At 47.9% G+C, this 16,167-nt stretch overlaps 1 long non-coding RNA gene across 6 annotated transcripts in view; it reads right to left on the bottom strand.

Annotated features, from left to right (window-relative positions):
• LOC149443917 (uncharacterized) overlaps positions 1-16,167 on the bottom strand; it is a 496,075-nt gene that overhangs the window by 409,447 nt on the left and 70,461 nt on the right. For 5 of the 6 annotated variants that reach the window (XR_016306595.1, XR_016306594.1, XR_016306593.1 and 2 more), the window contains exon 2: positions 8,121-8,336. The exons of the other annotated variant lie outside the window; for it this stretch is intronic. This is a non-coding gene — a long non-coding RNA (uncharacterized LOC149443917). The remainder of the gene's footprint in view (positions 1-8,120; positions 8,337-16,167) is intronic. 6 annotated transcript variants of the gene reach the window in all.

Genomic DNA, 16,167 nt, shown 5'->3' with positions numbered 1-16,167 from the left:
CCTCACTTTGGGAGATGACCTCTGGCTTCCTCTAGGACAGGAATGAAGGGAATGATGGTACACAGACAGCAAAGAATAATCTGCCAGGATTCCGAACCCTAAATTACTCCATCCAAAACTACAAAACAAAAAAGGATTTGACTATTCTTCCACTGTAAGCCCCACCTCCAGTTTTTACAAGCTCCGCCTCAGTTTGATATATTTTGAGTACAATGTTAGGACTCCTGGAGGCTCCATACGTCAGCATGGAGTCTCCTCTGTCCTCTGCCTGGCCTGCCAAGGTCCTAATCCTTCTTTGTCCTCTTTTGTTTCTACAGATCCTTAATGATTCTCCATACTTCAGCTCAGCCGACTATTTCTCCTTGGGGGTGATTGTGTTTGAGATGGCATTCCGCAAACACCCCTTCTGCACCAACCCCAATAAAGTGGGTGACATAGAGCAGAGAATTCTGCACATGTGTCCATATTATCCGGAGACTATGGATCAACACTTGTTTGAATTCCTAGAAAAGGTCAGTATACACAGACATTTACCTTCTATTAAGCCTTTCCAGGCTTCCTTGCATTCAGGTGTTAAACCAAAACCAAGGAAGCTGAAATACGTCACTGTCAGAATCAAACATTGAAATGGGGGGTTCTGTTGGTCCCATATATTGTCAGTTTTTCTTATCATATTTCCGTTTTCTTTACAGCTCTTAACCAAAGATCAAGAGATAAGATGGCGTCTTGTGAGGAACGTCAGAGAGCATCCATTCCTCGCCGAGATCAACTGGACCGAGCTGGAGGAAGGAAAGACACCCTCACCGCTGACATCGGGAATGGTAAGTACATACATTCTTCTCTTTGTCGGTGATGTTGTGATCACTGGACAATCGCATGGCCTGAAGACGAGTCTGAATGAATTGTCTTTACTATTGGCCATCATTATTGTTTATGTGTCAGCTCACACCTGCTGTATTCTGGTGATCCCGCCAATAACACACTTCCTGTCCTGGGGTGACGGGATTAGATACACATGACGGGGGTGTTATTGCAGTGTTGTGCTTCTTGGAAGGACCCCTCCTGGGGTAATCGCTGCACTTCGGGGGGTTGGGGGTCACCAAGCTCTGTCACCATTTTCTGTATCACCCAGAAATATGAATGAATGTCTTCTCTTTGCAGATTCCGGAGCAACCCGAATATGGAAGAATAGAAATGGCGGATTTCATACCCAAGGAAGATCCGGAGATGGAGATGGAAGAGCAGAAAAATTTCAGCAAATTCTCTTTCATCAGCGAGCATTTTAAGTTGCAGTTAATGGCAGGAACTCCATCGCCGCCATTACATTCTGTACGTGTGAAGCGGCAACTGTAATATGAGGGAAGACGCGGTGAGGCAAGACGCGGTGAGGCAAGACGCGGTGAGGCAAGACGCGGTGAGGCAAGACGCGGTGAGGCAAGACGCGGTGAGGCAAGACGCGGTGACCTGCACTGAGGTGAGGCACTGTGAAGAAATACGCGGTGACCTGCACTAAGGTGTGCTGTGTTTTTTGATGCCGCACATTGGCGCAGTGTTGCGGTAAGAACGGGGCACACAGAGCACAGTTACGTAGCGGTACAAACTGTGCACCATGAAAATCTGCCCCCCGTGCCTTGTGCAAGAAAGCGATCAGGAGAAGGAGCCGAGCACACGGAGAACCTGCAACCAGGTAACCCCACAGATGCCGGGCAGCATGCCAGGGGTGGGTCAGGATTTCATTTGGGGGGGGCGACAATTCGGCATCATTACAGAACGGGGGGCGCAGCATTTCATGCTCTCTATGAACAGAGTGGAGATGCTGGAGGGGGGGGGACAGGATTTCACCATCATCAGTATTAACAGAGAGCCCAGCGGGAGCTAAACACCCACACAAAGGGTTAACCCCACAGCTGCCAGGGAGGGCGCCAAGCAAACCACATGCAATTAACCCCTTAGTCACCGAGCACCTTTACTATGTAACCAGTGGGTGCGACTTAAAGCCAGATGGATATTTTACTGTAATCATTATTCACAGTCTGGAAGGGTGGGGTTCTGTCACGGCGGGAAGGTAGGGGGGTGTAAGTCTGGAGGGGGGTGGGGATCTGTCAGGGTGGTAATGTAGGGGTGTCAGTCTAGAGGGCATACGTCATGGAAATGGACAGCATACGTCATGGAAATGGACAGCATACGTCGTGCAAATGGACGGCATACGGCGTGGAAATGGACGGCATACGGCGTGGAAATGGACGGCATACGCCGTGGAAATGGACGGCATACGCCGTGGAAATGGATGGCATACGGCATGGAAATGGACGGCATACGGCGTGGCAATGGATGGCATACGGTGTGGCAATGGACGGCATACGGCGTGGCAATGGACGGCATCCATTGCCACGCCGTATGCCGTCCATTGCCACGCCGTATGCCGTCCATTGCCACGCCGTATGCCATCCATTTCCACGGCGTATGCCGTCCATTTCCACGGCGTATGCCGTCCATTTCCATGGCGTATGCCGTCCATTTCCATGGCGTATGCCGTCCATTGCCACGCCGTATGCCGTCCATTGCCACGCCATATGCCGTCCATTTCCATGGCGTATGCCGTCCATTTCAACGCCGTATGCTGTCCATTTCCAAAATGTATGCCGTCCATTTCCAAGCCGTATGCTGTCCATTGCCACGCCGTATGCTGTCCATTTCCACGGCGTATGCCGCCCATTTCCACGCCATTTCCACGCCGTATGCCGTCCATTGCCACGCCGTATGCTGTCCATTTCCACGGCGTATGCCGTCCATTTCAACGTCGTACGCTGTCCATTTCAACGCCGTATGCCGTCCATTTCCACGCCGTATGCCGTCCATTTCCACGCCGTATGCCGTCCATTTCAACGCCGTATGCCGTCCATTGCCACGCCGTACGCCGTCCATTGCCACGCCATACGCCGTCAATTGCCACGCCGTATGCCGTCCATTGTCACGCCGTATGCCGTCCATTGCCACGCCGTACGCTGTCCATTGCCACGCCGTACACTGTCCATTTCCATGATGTATGCTGTCCATTGCCACGCCGTATACTGTCCATATCTATACCGAATAGAGTCCATTTCTGGATGGGGCCCCCTTGATGTTGGGGTCCCATCTCTACCTTCTGAGCATTGTACAGGGAGGTGAACTGGGCACCCTAGACTGATGATTCAGGGACATTCCGATCGCCTTAGGGGGTCAGGAAGGAATTTTTTCCCCATTGGAGACCATCTTACCCAGGGGTTATTTTTTGCCTTCCTCTGGATCATCGAAAGGTTTAGGGACTGATACCGAATATAGTCCATAGCCATACCGTGTACTGTCCATAGTCATACCGTATACTGTCCATATCTATACCGTGTACTGTCCATATCTATACCGTATACCGCCCATATCTATACCGAATATAGTCCATTCCTGGATGGGGTCCCCTTGATGTTGGGGTCCCATCTCTACCTTCTGAGCATTGTACAGGGAGGTGAACTGGGCACCCTAGACTGATGATTCAGGGACATTCCGATCGCCTTAGGGGGTCAGGAAGGAATTTTTTCCCCATTGGAGACCATCTTACCCAGGGGTTATTTTTTGCCTTCCTCTGGATCATCGGAAGGTTTAGGGACTTATACCGAATATAGTCCATAGCCATACCGTATACTGTCCATAGTCATACCGTATACTGTCCATATCTATACCGTATACTGTCCATATCTATACCGAATACCGTCCATATCTATACCATATACCGTCCATATCTATACCGTATACCGTCCATATCTATACCGTATACTGTCCATAGTCATACCGTATACTGTCCATAGTCATACCGTATACCGTCCATATCTATACCGTATACTGTCCATATCTATACCGTATACTGTCCATAGTCATACCGTATACTGTCCATATCTATACCGTATACTGTCCATATCTATACCGTATACTGTCCATAGTCATACCGTATACCGTCCATATCTATACCGAATATAGTCCATTCCTGGATGGGCCCCCTTGATGTTGGGGTCCCACCTCTACCTTCTGAGCATTGTACAGGGAGGTGAACCGGGCACCCTAGACTGATGATTCAGGGACAATGAGATCGCCTTGGGGGGTCAGGAAGGAATTTTTTGGGAAAAGGGGGGGGGGGGCTTTGCCTTCCTCTGGATAATCAGAAGGTTTAGGGGTCTGAAAAGGCCCCACCCCTCAGGAGTCAGAGGATAACAGTGACAGATCCCTGATGTCCATCAAAGCCCCGGAATCATCTCCTTCTATGGATTTATCCTCAATAAAAACCGCTTGTACACTGATTTACGTTCCACAAAATAACAATAAAAACACAAGAGACAAGCGAAGCCCCGGAGGCCTCATGGAGGAGGCACTGGCCTAAGCCAGGGATTGTGGGTTCGAGTCCCACCTGGGGTGCTTGATTCTTTTCTGAACATAGAATATAGACAGAGAAGGTTCTTTTCCATTTTTCTTGATCAGTTAATGAATATTATCAGAAGGTTTAGGGGTCTGAAAAGGCCCCACCTGTGAGGAGTCCGAGGATAACAGTGACAGATCCCTGATGTCCATCCCCGGAATCATCTCCTTCTATGGATTTATCCTCAATAAACACGGCTTGTACACTAAAAAACACAAAGAAGTAAAACCCCGGAGGCCTCATGGAGGAGGCACTGGCCTAAGCCAGGGATTGGGGGTTGGAGTCCCACCTGGGGGGATATAATGATGGATGACAGCAGGGTGGAGAATCTGGCTCCCCCCTACATGAGTGTGACAATGGAAGTCTCCTGTGATGTCATCCATGTAAACTGAATTTACCATCCGTGATCACCTATAGAGCAGCATGGAGTCTGTCCTGAGAGAAGCCGCTGTACAATGCTGAACATTCAGATCCTACAGGGGGCGTCCTACATCACATGACATCCATACTGAGGGGTGGAGTCACCTGTCAGAGTGAATGATGGGAAATCTATAGGCCGAGGTCACTCTACAATAAAGCCCCACCCCCGGGGTGAAACATGTCAGTGGAACACATCCTGTGGAGTATCTCTTTCCAGGTCATGGATGTATTGTGGACTTGGAGTGCGGCTCCATATTGTTTATGTATCCCCAGCATGTCAGACCGATCATACATGAGGAATGTTGGCACGCAAAGCCATGTGCACATCTCACTTCCTGTAGAAGTTCAGCTTTTACTGCCCCCCATTACCCTGCTCATTGGTCAGTGAGGCAGCCCATCATATTGCAGGACCAATAGGGAGGGTCAGCAGCCTCATGTCAGCTGTCAGAGATTGCAGTTATTCATGTATGTTAGTATAAACGTGGACATGTTTTCCAGCATGGGAGCCTAGCTAAGCATGTAAGAATGCAACAACGACATGCATGTGCACACGGACACGTCCAGCACACATTCTGGTGTCTAGTGGACTATTTAACCGCCTCCCGTCCGGCCCATGTATATATAAACGGCCAGACGGTGGCAGTGCAGGGGCCTCCCCGCCCCCTACATGTGCGCTCCCTCTTGTGACATCACTGCTTACTACGTGTGAAATCTGTGACTGATCACAGAGATCACATGGTACAGGGCCATTCACAACAGCCTTGTACCATGTGACAAGCTGTGACCAATCACAGCTCACACAGTATTTCTCAATGGCTGCAGGAATGCAGCCAGAGAGAAGGAGAAATGATTCCTCTTCCAGCCTTTATGGGTGTAAAAGCAATCAGTGTAAAAACAAAAAATCTTCCTCACCCCCCACAAGTAGTACAGAGTCACCATGGTGACCCCACACTGCTAGGGGGACAGCATGCAAAATAAAAAAAAAAAACAAAAAAAAAATAATAATAATTTAAAAAAATTAAATAACAATGTAAAAAAAAATTTAATTTTTGGTTATAAATTAATTTGGGTTATTTTTCTTTTTACTAAAATATAACGGAATAAATTTTGGCCGAGATTTATGATGAAATATAATTTTTTTCAAAATGTTTGGACTTTTTCTTTTACATAGCAAAAAAAATTAAAATCCCAGCGGGGAATAAATATCACCAAAATAAAGCTTTATGTGTCTCAAAAAAATGCTAAAAAATTCATACGGGTCCAGTGTTGCATGACCGCGCAATTGTCATTCACAGTGTGATAGCGCTGAAAGCTGGAAATTGGCCTGGGGGGGGGGGGGGAGTGTCCGGGGGTGAAAGTGTCTCCTCACACATAATACTGCCCCCGCCCCCTCCTCACACATAATACTGCCCCCCGCCCCCTCCTCACACATAATACTGCCCCCTCACCCCCTCCTCACACATAATACTGCCCCCCCGCCCCCTCCTCACACATAATACTGCCCCCCCGCCCCCTCCTCACACATAATACTGCCCCCCCCCGCCCCCTCCTCACACATAATACTGCCCCCCCGCCCCCTCCTCACACATAATACTGCCCCCCGCCCCCTCCTCACACATAATACTGCCCCCCCGCCCCCTCCTCACACATAATACTGCCCCCCGCCCCCTCCTCACACATAATACTGCCCCCCCGCCCCCTCCTCACACATAATACTGCCCCCCCGGCCCCTCCTCACACAGAATACTGCCCCCCCGCCCCCTCCTCACACATAATACTGCCCCCCGCCCCCTCCTCACACATAATACTGCCCCCCCGCCCCCTCCTCACACATAATACTGCCCCCCCGGCCCCTCCTTACACATAATACTGCCCCCCCCGCCCCCTCCTCACACATAATACTGCCCCCCTGCCCCCTCCTCACACATAATACTGCCCCCCTGCCCCCTCCTCACACATAATACTGCCCCCCGCCCCCTCCTCACACATAATACTGCCCCCCCGCCCCCTCCTCACACATAATACTGCCCCCCGCCCCCTCCTCACACATAATACTGCCCCCCCGCCCCCTCCTCACACATAATACTGCCCCCCCGCCCCCTCCTCACACATAATACTGCCCCCCCGGCCCCTCCTCACACATAATACTGCCCCCCCGCCCCCTCCTCACACATAATACTGCCCCCCGCCCCCTCCTCACACATAATACTGCCCCCCCGCCCCCTCCTCACACATAATACTGCCCCCCCGGCCCCTCCTTACACATAATACTGCCCCCCCCGCCCCCTCCTCACACATAATACTGCCCCCCTGCCCCCTCCTCACACATAATACTGCCCCCCTGCCCCCTCCTCACACATAATACTGCCCCCCTGCCCCCTCCTCACACAAAATACTGCCCCCGCCCCCTCCTCACACAGAATACTGCCCCCCCGCCCCCTCCTCACACAGAATACTGCCCCCTGCCCCCTCCTCACACATAATACTGCCCCCCTGCCCCCTCCTCACACATAATACTGCCCCCCTGCCCCCTCCTCACACATAATACTGCCCCCCTGCCCCCTCCTCACACAAAATACTGTCCCCCCGCCCCCTCCTCACACATAATACTGCCCCCCTGCCCCCTCCTCACACATAATACTGCCCCCCTGCCCCCTCCTCACACATAATACTGCCCCCCCGCACCCTCCTCACACATAATACCGCCCCCTCCTCACACATAATACTGCCCCCCCGCCCCCTCCTCACACATAATACTGCCCCCCCGCCCCCTCCTCACACATAATACTGCCCCCCCGCCCCCTCCTCACACATAATACCGCCCCCTCCTCACACATAATACTGCCCCCCCGCCCCCTCCTCACACATAATACTGCCCCCCTTTACAGTACCTCACAGTCAGTCATGGCCATCCTTGTATAGGGCTGATGTCCTGCCAGCTAGAAATGCAGGTGTGGGGGCGGAGAAATGCAGGTGTGGGGGCGGAGAAATGCAGGTGTGGGGGCGGAGAAATGTAGGTCTTGGGGCGGAGAAATGCAGGTCTGGGGGCGGAGAAATGCAGGTCTGGGGGCGGAGAATTGGAAAGTTGATAAAATCAATTGATCATTTTTCCCAGAACATCCCAAGTGTCAGGCCGCTGTCATCACCATGGCAACAGCAGATCAATCAGAGGCTAAGATGGCGGCTTCCTTGTCTGTAGAAGACACAAAGGTTCAGTTCCACTTCATCACACAACCCCCCCCCCCCCCCCATCCCTTACCTGTTCAGCTGTCGTTGCCATGGTGATGTCACCAGCCAGTGGAAGGACAGTTCACAAGCTGCTGAGGCAGTGACCAATCACGGTGAGCCGTCAGGGAAGTCCAATCGATGGGTTCGGTTCGGCTGTGAGGTGGACTTTTCCCTCCACAGAGCTCCCTGGGTTCACTTCTCCTCACACTTCCTGGCATTGGCCTCACAGATGCATCCTGGGAACTTCCTGTCAGAAGGGAGAGGCAGAGTTCCAGGAAGTGAAGGGAGATGGGTTCACCTGCCCATAATAAAAATGGCTGCCATGACAAATAACCATTTCCTGATCATTACTACACAGGCCTTTGTTGTCATATTTAGGATCAGGGTGACAGAGGAGGCCGGAACCCCCAAAACTGTGTCATGCGGTCTGGGCCTCGTGGCCCCCAGCTGGAAATGTGGGGAGGGGGGTCCTTTTCCTTCAAGCCAAACCCGAACGCTTTATTGGCGCACAACGATTCTATTGTAGTATACACGGGGCATATATTGTGTGATGAAATCGAACAGAAGACGGTGTGAGGAGGAAGATCGCTCTTCAGAGTGCCCTGTGGCTCCATTTTTATCACATAAAGGGACCAGAAGTCCCCTAAAGTGATACTTCTTGCAGTGACAGGTTCTCTTTAATGAGACATTAGGGGTCTGTTAGGCCCCCGAAGTCTCTCCTGCCCTCCATCAGCTTATTCCCTGGTCCAGGAAAGTGACACCAGGACCTGGAAGTGGTTACGGGGGCCTTAACTCCTCCCCCTCCAGAGGTTTTACCCCCCCCCAAACCAGGCCATTTTTTGCTGTTCAGCACTGCGCTATTTCATCTGGTAATTGCACGGTCGTGCAACGCTGCACCCGAACATTTGTGTCCTTTTCTTCACACAAATGGAGCTTTCTTTTGGTGGTGTGGATCGCCTCGGCATTTTTTTATGTTTTGCTCTATAAAAACAAAGACCAAAAATTTCGTAAAATAACTACATTTTTCACTTTTGGTTATAAAAAACAAGCGCTTCTGGACTTATTTGACTTAACCACCTCCCGTCCCCCATTGTATATAAACGGCCGGATGGTGGCAGTGCAGGGTCAGGTGGCCGTTTATAAACGGCCTCCCCGCACCCTGCTTGTGCTTCCTCCGGACACAGTGGAACACCGATCGTCATACGGGACCTCTGTACGAGGTCCGGATCATGTGATCACTGATTGGCCAATCAGTGATCACATGCAGAGTAGTAAGCAAGATGTCACAGAATGATCACAGAGGTCACATGGTACAGGGCCATTCACAACAGCCTTGTACCATGTGACAGGCTGTGACCAATCACAGCTCACTCAGTAGTTCTCAATGGCTGCAAGAATGCAGCCACAGAGGAGAAATGATTCCTCTTACAGCCTTTATGGGTGTAAAAGCAATCAGTGTAAAAAAAAAAATCTTCATCACCACCCACAAGTAGTACAGTGTCACCATGGTGACACTACTGCTAGGGTGACAGTATGTAAAAAAAAATATATATATATATAAAAAAATGTAACCATTTGCCGCCCGCCCTATGGCCGAATGGCGGGCAGCAAATGTCATCAGCGTTCCGGGTGGACGTCATATGGCGTCCTCCCACACATGCGCAGATTGCGCTCCTGCAGAGCGGTGCCATCTGTCACCGGCCGTGTACTTCGGACACGGCTGGTGACAGATCTGAGTATCGGCCCCGTTGCTGGTACCATGTGACCTGTTGTGACCAATCCCAGCAGATCACATGACAGTTGAATACAATGGATCATTCATTCATGCCATCCATTGTATACTACTGCCTAGCTGTGAATGGTCACAGCGATCACATGCACATGTCATGTGATTAGCTGTGGCCAAATCACAGCTAAGCACAAAAAAAAAAAAAAAAAAAACCCTGAATGAATCGATGTCATTCAGGTAAATGCTTGCTTATAGCAAAGTAATTCTTTCCTATAAGCAAATTGTGTAAAAAAAAAAAAAAATACTGATCACTTCCCCAAAGTAGTACATTGTACTACTTTGGTCATAGTGAAATATGAAAAAAAAATCTTAAAAAAAAGAAAAAAAAATTTAATAAAAAATAATAAAACAAATAAAAAAATATATAATTTTTTTTTTTCATACTGTCACCAGTCAGTGTCCCTGATCACCGCCATGCCAGTTATATGATGACGCCGTACTGCACTGGTGACAGGATGTAAAAGAAAAATAGTGAAAATAATTGTTTTAATTTTTTAGTTTTACAAAAAATTATGACAAAAAACAATACAACTTCAAAAAACTCGCCATTCCTCTTATGAAGTACGTCGGACTGTCTACTCTGCAAAAAGGGGTCATTTGGGGGATATCTGTACTTTTCTGACATTTGGGGGATATCTGTACCGTCCTGACATTTGGGGGATATCTGTACTGTCCTGACATTTGGGGGATATCTGTACTGTCCTGACATTTGGGGGATATCTGTACTGTCCTGACATTTGGGGGATATCTGTGCCGTCCTGACATTTGGGGGGATATCTGTGCCGTCCTGACATTTGGGGGGATATCTGTACCGTCCTGACATTTGGGGGGATATCTGTACCGTCCTGACATTTGGGGGATATCTGTGCCGTCCTGACATTTGGGGGGATATCTGTGCCGTCCTGACATTTGGGGGGATATCTGTACTGTCCTGACATTTGGGGGATATCTGTACTGTTCTGACATTTGGGGGATATCTGTACTGTTCTGATATTTGGGGGATATCTGTACTGTTCTGACATTCTTGGACCTCAAGAAATTAGATTGGCTGTCAGTACTTCAGGATTGATCAATATTCAGATCTATACCATAGTTTGTGAATTCTATAACTTTCCTACAAACTAAATAATACATCCTAATTTGGGTTATTTTCCCCAAAGACATGGAGCAGAATACATCTCGGCCTAAATGTATGAAGAACAATTATTTATTTGCAAACTTTTATAACAGAAAGAAAGAAAAACGTGTTTTTTTGTTAATTTAGCAAAAAATAAAAACCCCAGCGGCGATTAAATACCACCAAAAGAAAGCTCTAGTTGTGTGAAGAAAATGATAACATTTTAGTTTGGGTACAATGTTGTATGACCGCGCAATTGTCATTCAAAGTGTGAGAGCGCTGAAACCTGAAAACTGGCCTGGGGGGGAAGGTGTAAAATTGCCCAGTATTGAATTGGTTAAAAAAAAAATGTAAAAAACAAAATGTTTAAAAATTATAAATTTTGGTTATAAACTAATTTGGGTTATTTTTTTTTACTAAAAATATAACGGAACAAATTTTGGCCGAGATTTATGATGAAATATTATTTTTTTGCAAACTTTTAAAGGAAAAACACTTTTTTTCAAAATTTTTGGACTTTTTAATTTACATAGCAAAAAAAACTAGAAAATCTACAATTTCTGGGGAAATTGTGTGAAGTGTTCTTGCATCGAACCCTAACCAAATGATTGATGAAATGTAAGCAGTGCACATGGCATGCCTGATAGAGGGAGAAATGCAATTCAACTTTTATTTTGCAGCTCACAATCTAGCCCAGGGGTGGGCAAACTTTTTGACTTGAGGGCCGCAATGGGTTCATATATTGGACCCGGGGGCCGCACCAAGAGTAGATGAATGATGTGTATGTGTCATCCATAGTAAGTATAGTAATATTCCCCCATAGTAAGCATAGTAATTAATCCCCCATATAGTAATTCATCCCCCCTATAGTAATTCATCCCCCCTATAGTAATTCATCCCCCATAGTAATTCATCCCCCATAGTAATTCATCCCCCATATAGTAATTCATCCCCCATAGTAATTCATCCCCCATATAGTAATTCATCCCCCATATAGTAATTCATCCCCCATATAGTAATTCATCCCCCATAGTAATTCATCCCCCATATAGTAATTCATCCCCCATAGTAATTCATCCCCCATATAGTAATTCATCCCGCATAGTAATTCATCCCCCCATATAGTAATTCATCCCCCATATAGTAATTCATCCCCCATATAGTAATTCATCCCCCATAGTAATTCATCCCCCATATAGTAATTCATCCCCCATAGTAATTCATCCCCCATATAGTAATTCATCCCCCATAGTAATTCATCCCCCATAGTAATTCATCCCCCATATAGTAATTCATCCCCCATATAGTAATTCATCCCCAATATAGTAATTCATCCCCCATATAGTAATTCATCCCCCATATAGTAATTAATCCCCCATAGTAATTCATCCCCCCTATAGTAATTCATCCCCCCTATAGTAATTCATCCCCCATATAGTAATTAATCCCCCATAGTAATTCATCCCCCCTATAGTAATTCATTCCCCATATTCATCCCCCATATTAATTCATTCCCCATATTCATCCCTCATATAGTATTTCATCCCCCATAGTACTATTCCCCCCCAAGTAGTAAGCCAAGTCCCCCCTGTGTCAATTCACTTACCTTTGCTCCGCGCGTTCCTCTCGCCGTGTCCCCGCGCCGTTCCGGTCTTCAGGGCGGACTGTGAGAGGAGCCTAGCTCCCCTCACGTTCATCACACTGCCCCGCCTACACACATCCTGACAGCCCATGTATCACACTCCACGGGCCGGATTAAAAGGTCCGCCGGGCCGTAGTTTGCCCATTGCTGGTCTAGCCTGTGTGACTCAGCTGCCTGTGAGTCATCTTTGGTTGCTATAGCAACTCACTCAGTCAGGAAGGTGAGAAGGGCTTTTGTAAACAAACTGCTCCAACTTGCCAACTTCACTTGCGATTGCCATCTTCAAACACTTATAGTTTTAAAAGTATAAATGCTACTGTAAAGAGCTTTATATTGTGAGAATCACAAGAACCAGACCTACATTTTGATGTATAGTATGTCTCTGAAATAATAAAAATGAAGGCACAGTCGCAGTTTAAAAATGTCCCTTAAAATTTCAGGTGGTTGTGAGTGGCGTTTCAATGAAAGTCAATGGGAGGGGTGAGTTGCAAACAAATGGTCATATTGTGAAAACTATCAGGACTATGGCTTAGCCGTGAACATTTTTAGTGACAGCAGGGTTAGCTGAACGTTTTGATATAAGATATGTGTAGGTGGGCTGGAGAATGACAGAGTGATGGCAGTTTACAAATCATGTTCTGATTTTTCCTTCCACACTGTAGCTTTGTAAGTTCTCACTCTAGTTGCACCATTCATTCCTATCGGAAAATTTCACCACAAAAACCGCGATATTTCGTGAACCATTCGGCAAAACGTTCCACAAAGTAATAGCAATCCGATCGGGAACAATCCGCACATTTTGATATATTACTTGTCTTTGTAGTGTAAAAACTGTGAGAGGAGTTAGGGGGGTAAATATGGCTATAATAATAAGAATATATCTGTGAGATAACAATAAGTGTTCTGCAAGAAGACGTAATAAACTCCCAGCGAGGAATAAATACCACCAAAATAAAGCTTTATGTGTCTCAAAAAAATGCTAAAAACTTTATATGGGTACAGTGTTGCATGACCGCGCAATTGTCATTCAAAGTGTAATAGTGCTGAAAGCTGAAAATTGGCCTGGAGAGAGGAAGGGGGTAAAAAATTTTTTTATTTTTTGGTAAAAAATAAAAAACTCTAAAAACCGCAAATGCAAACACATCTTTAACGTGACTTTAGACAGCTAATGTTACCAGCATTATTAAACCCCCCCCCCCCCACCATGCGCATGGAGCCTGAAACGGGTCATCATACACGAAACGGGTCATAATGTTTTACAAAAGGTGCCGTAACTGGACCAAGTCACAGCTCTACAGATCTGTCCCGGGGGAGCACCGGCCAGCTCAGCATGTGTGGCCGCCATGGTATGGGTAGAGTGCGCCATGATGCCCTCCGGGACCTCCAGGCCCTCGGCCGATTGCTAGTCTTAGTCACCTAACTCAGTGTTTCTCAACTCCAATCCTCATGGACCGCCAACAGGTCATGTTTTCAGGATTTCCCTCAGATGAAACAGCTGTGGTAATTACTAAGGCAGTGAAACTGATCAAATCACCTGTGCAAAATAATGGAAATCCTGAAAACATGACCTGTTGGGGGTCCATGAGGACTGGAATTGAGAAACACTGACCTAACTAAAGTGCGTCTGGAGGCCTTATAGCCCTTCCTTACGCCTGAAAAAGAAACAAAAACGAATCCGACTTCCGGATCTCTTTAGTTTTCTCTAAATAAAGGAGAACACATCTTCTCAGGTCCAGCGTGTGAAACTTCCTTTCCTGGTCACGTGAGGGGTTAGAAGAAAAAGAAGGTAAAGTAATATCCTGACCTCGATGAAATCTTGGGGCCACCTTGGGTACAAAGGCCAGGTCCGTCCTAAATGTAACCTATCTGCAAATACCTGAAAGAAGGGGCTCTAATTGACAGCTTCTAATTCACTCACTCTCCTTGTAATTGCTACAAGGAAGACCGTCTTGAGAGTCAGGGACCTTTGGGAGCTCGAATCCAGAGGTTCAAATGGGGAGTCTGTCAGCACACTAAGTACCGTGGTCAGATTCCATTTGGGAAAGGGTCTATCCTCTGCGGGTCTCTGTCTGGTCAAGGACCTAAAGAATCTTGTAGTTGTGCGTGGGAGGAGGAGACCAGGGAGCAAGATAGAAGGAGGTCCTGTGAAGAGCGAAGGGTACGGGTAGGGTGGTACCTGGGAATCAGGTTGGTGAGGTAGTTAGGGGCAGTGTTGTGAATGGCTTTGTAGGTCAGAGTGAGTAGTTTGAATTTGATGCGTTGGGCAATAGGGAGCCAGTGGAGGGATAGGCAGAGGGGGGTGGAGCCAGTGGAGGGATAGGCAGAGGGGGGTGGAGCCAGTGGAGGGATAGGCAGAGGGGGGTGGCAAAGGTGGAGCGGTTGGTGAGGTGGATAAGTCTAGCCGCTGAGTTCAGGATGGTCTGAAGCGGGGAGAGCCTGCACTGGGGTAGGCCAGTGAGGAGGGAGTTGCAGTAGTCAAGGCGTGTTGGAAAGTCTATTACTTAATAGGTCTCTGGAAAAAAGAGGAAGGGATTGCTCCTCTAGTAGAAAGATTTTTAGAGACGGGTAATATAGAAGAAACGGTTTCTCCTTACAACACACCTATCAATCCTGTAAAGAAGATGAATGACTCTTACAGGTTTGTACAAGATTTGAGGGCCATAAATAAATTTGCATCTATATTCTGAAAATCGCCAGATGACCAGGTGTAGAATGCCCCGGGGCTATGTATATTCACCTGCAGTCTACTCACTTACCCTCCAGAACACACTGAGGTCCTGGACCCCTCCCAATGGTTCGGTCTTCCTACAATATGTGGAGGAACTACTGGGACGACCTATTGATTTGTAGTCCACCTCTCATCGCCCCTATGTCATCTCTCATCACCCCTATGTCACCTCTCATCGCCCCTATGTCACCTCTCATCGCCCCTATGTCACCTCTCATCGCCCCTATGTCAACTCTCATCACTCATGTCACCTCTCATCACCCCTATGTCACCTCTCATCACCCCTATGTCACCTCTCATCACTCATGTCACCTCTCATCACCCCTATGTCACCTCTCATCACCCCTATGTCACCTCTCATCACCCCTATGTCATCTCTCATCACTCATGTCACCTCTCATCACCCCTATGTCACCTCTCATCACCCCTATGTCACCTCTCATCGCCCCTATGTCACCTCTCATCGCCCCTATGTCACCTCTCATCACCCCTATGTCATCTCTCATCACTCATGTCACCTCTCATCACCCCTATGTCACCTCTCATCACCCCTATGTCACCTCTCATCACCCCTATGTCACCTCTCATCGCCCCTATGTCACCTCTCATCGCCCCTATATCACCTCTCATCGCCACTATGTCAACTCTCATCGCCCCTATGTCACCTCTCATCACCCCTATGTCACCTCTTATGGCACTTATCTCTCCTTGCCCCTAAGACACCTCTCATCGCCCCTATGTCACCTCTCATCGCCCCTATGTCACCTCTCATCGCCCCTATGTCACCTTTCATCGCCCCTAT

The sequence above is a fragment of the Staurois parvus genome, unplaced genomic scaffold (genome assembly GCF_062004578.1).
Source record: "Staurois parvus isolate SC_StPar_1 unplaced genomic scaffold, SC_StPar_1.0 ptg000826l, whole genome shotgun sequence".
Classification (NCBI taxonomy): domain Eukaryota; kingdom Metazoa; phylum Chordata; class Amphibia; order Anura; family Ranidae; genus Staurois; species Staurois parvus.
This window is presented reverse-complemented; position numbering and strand designations above follow the sequence as displayed.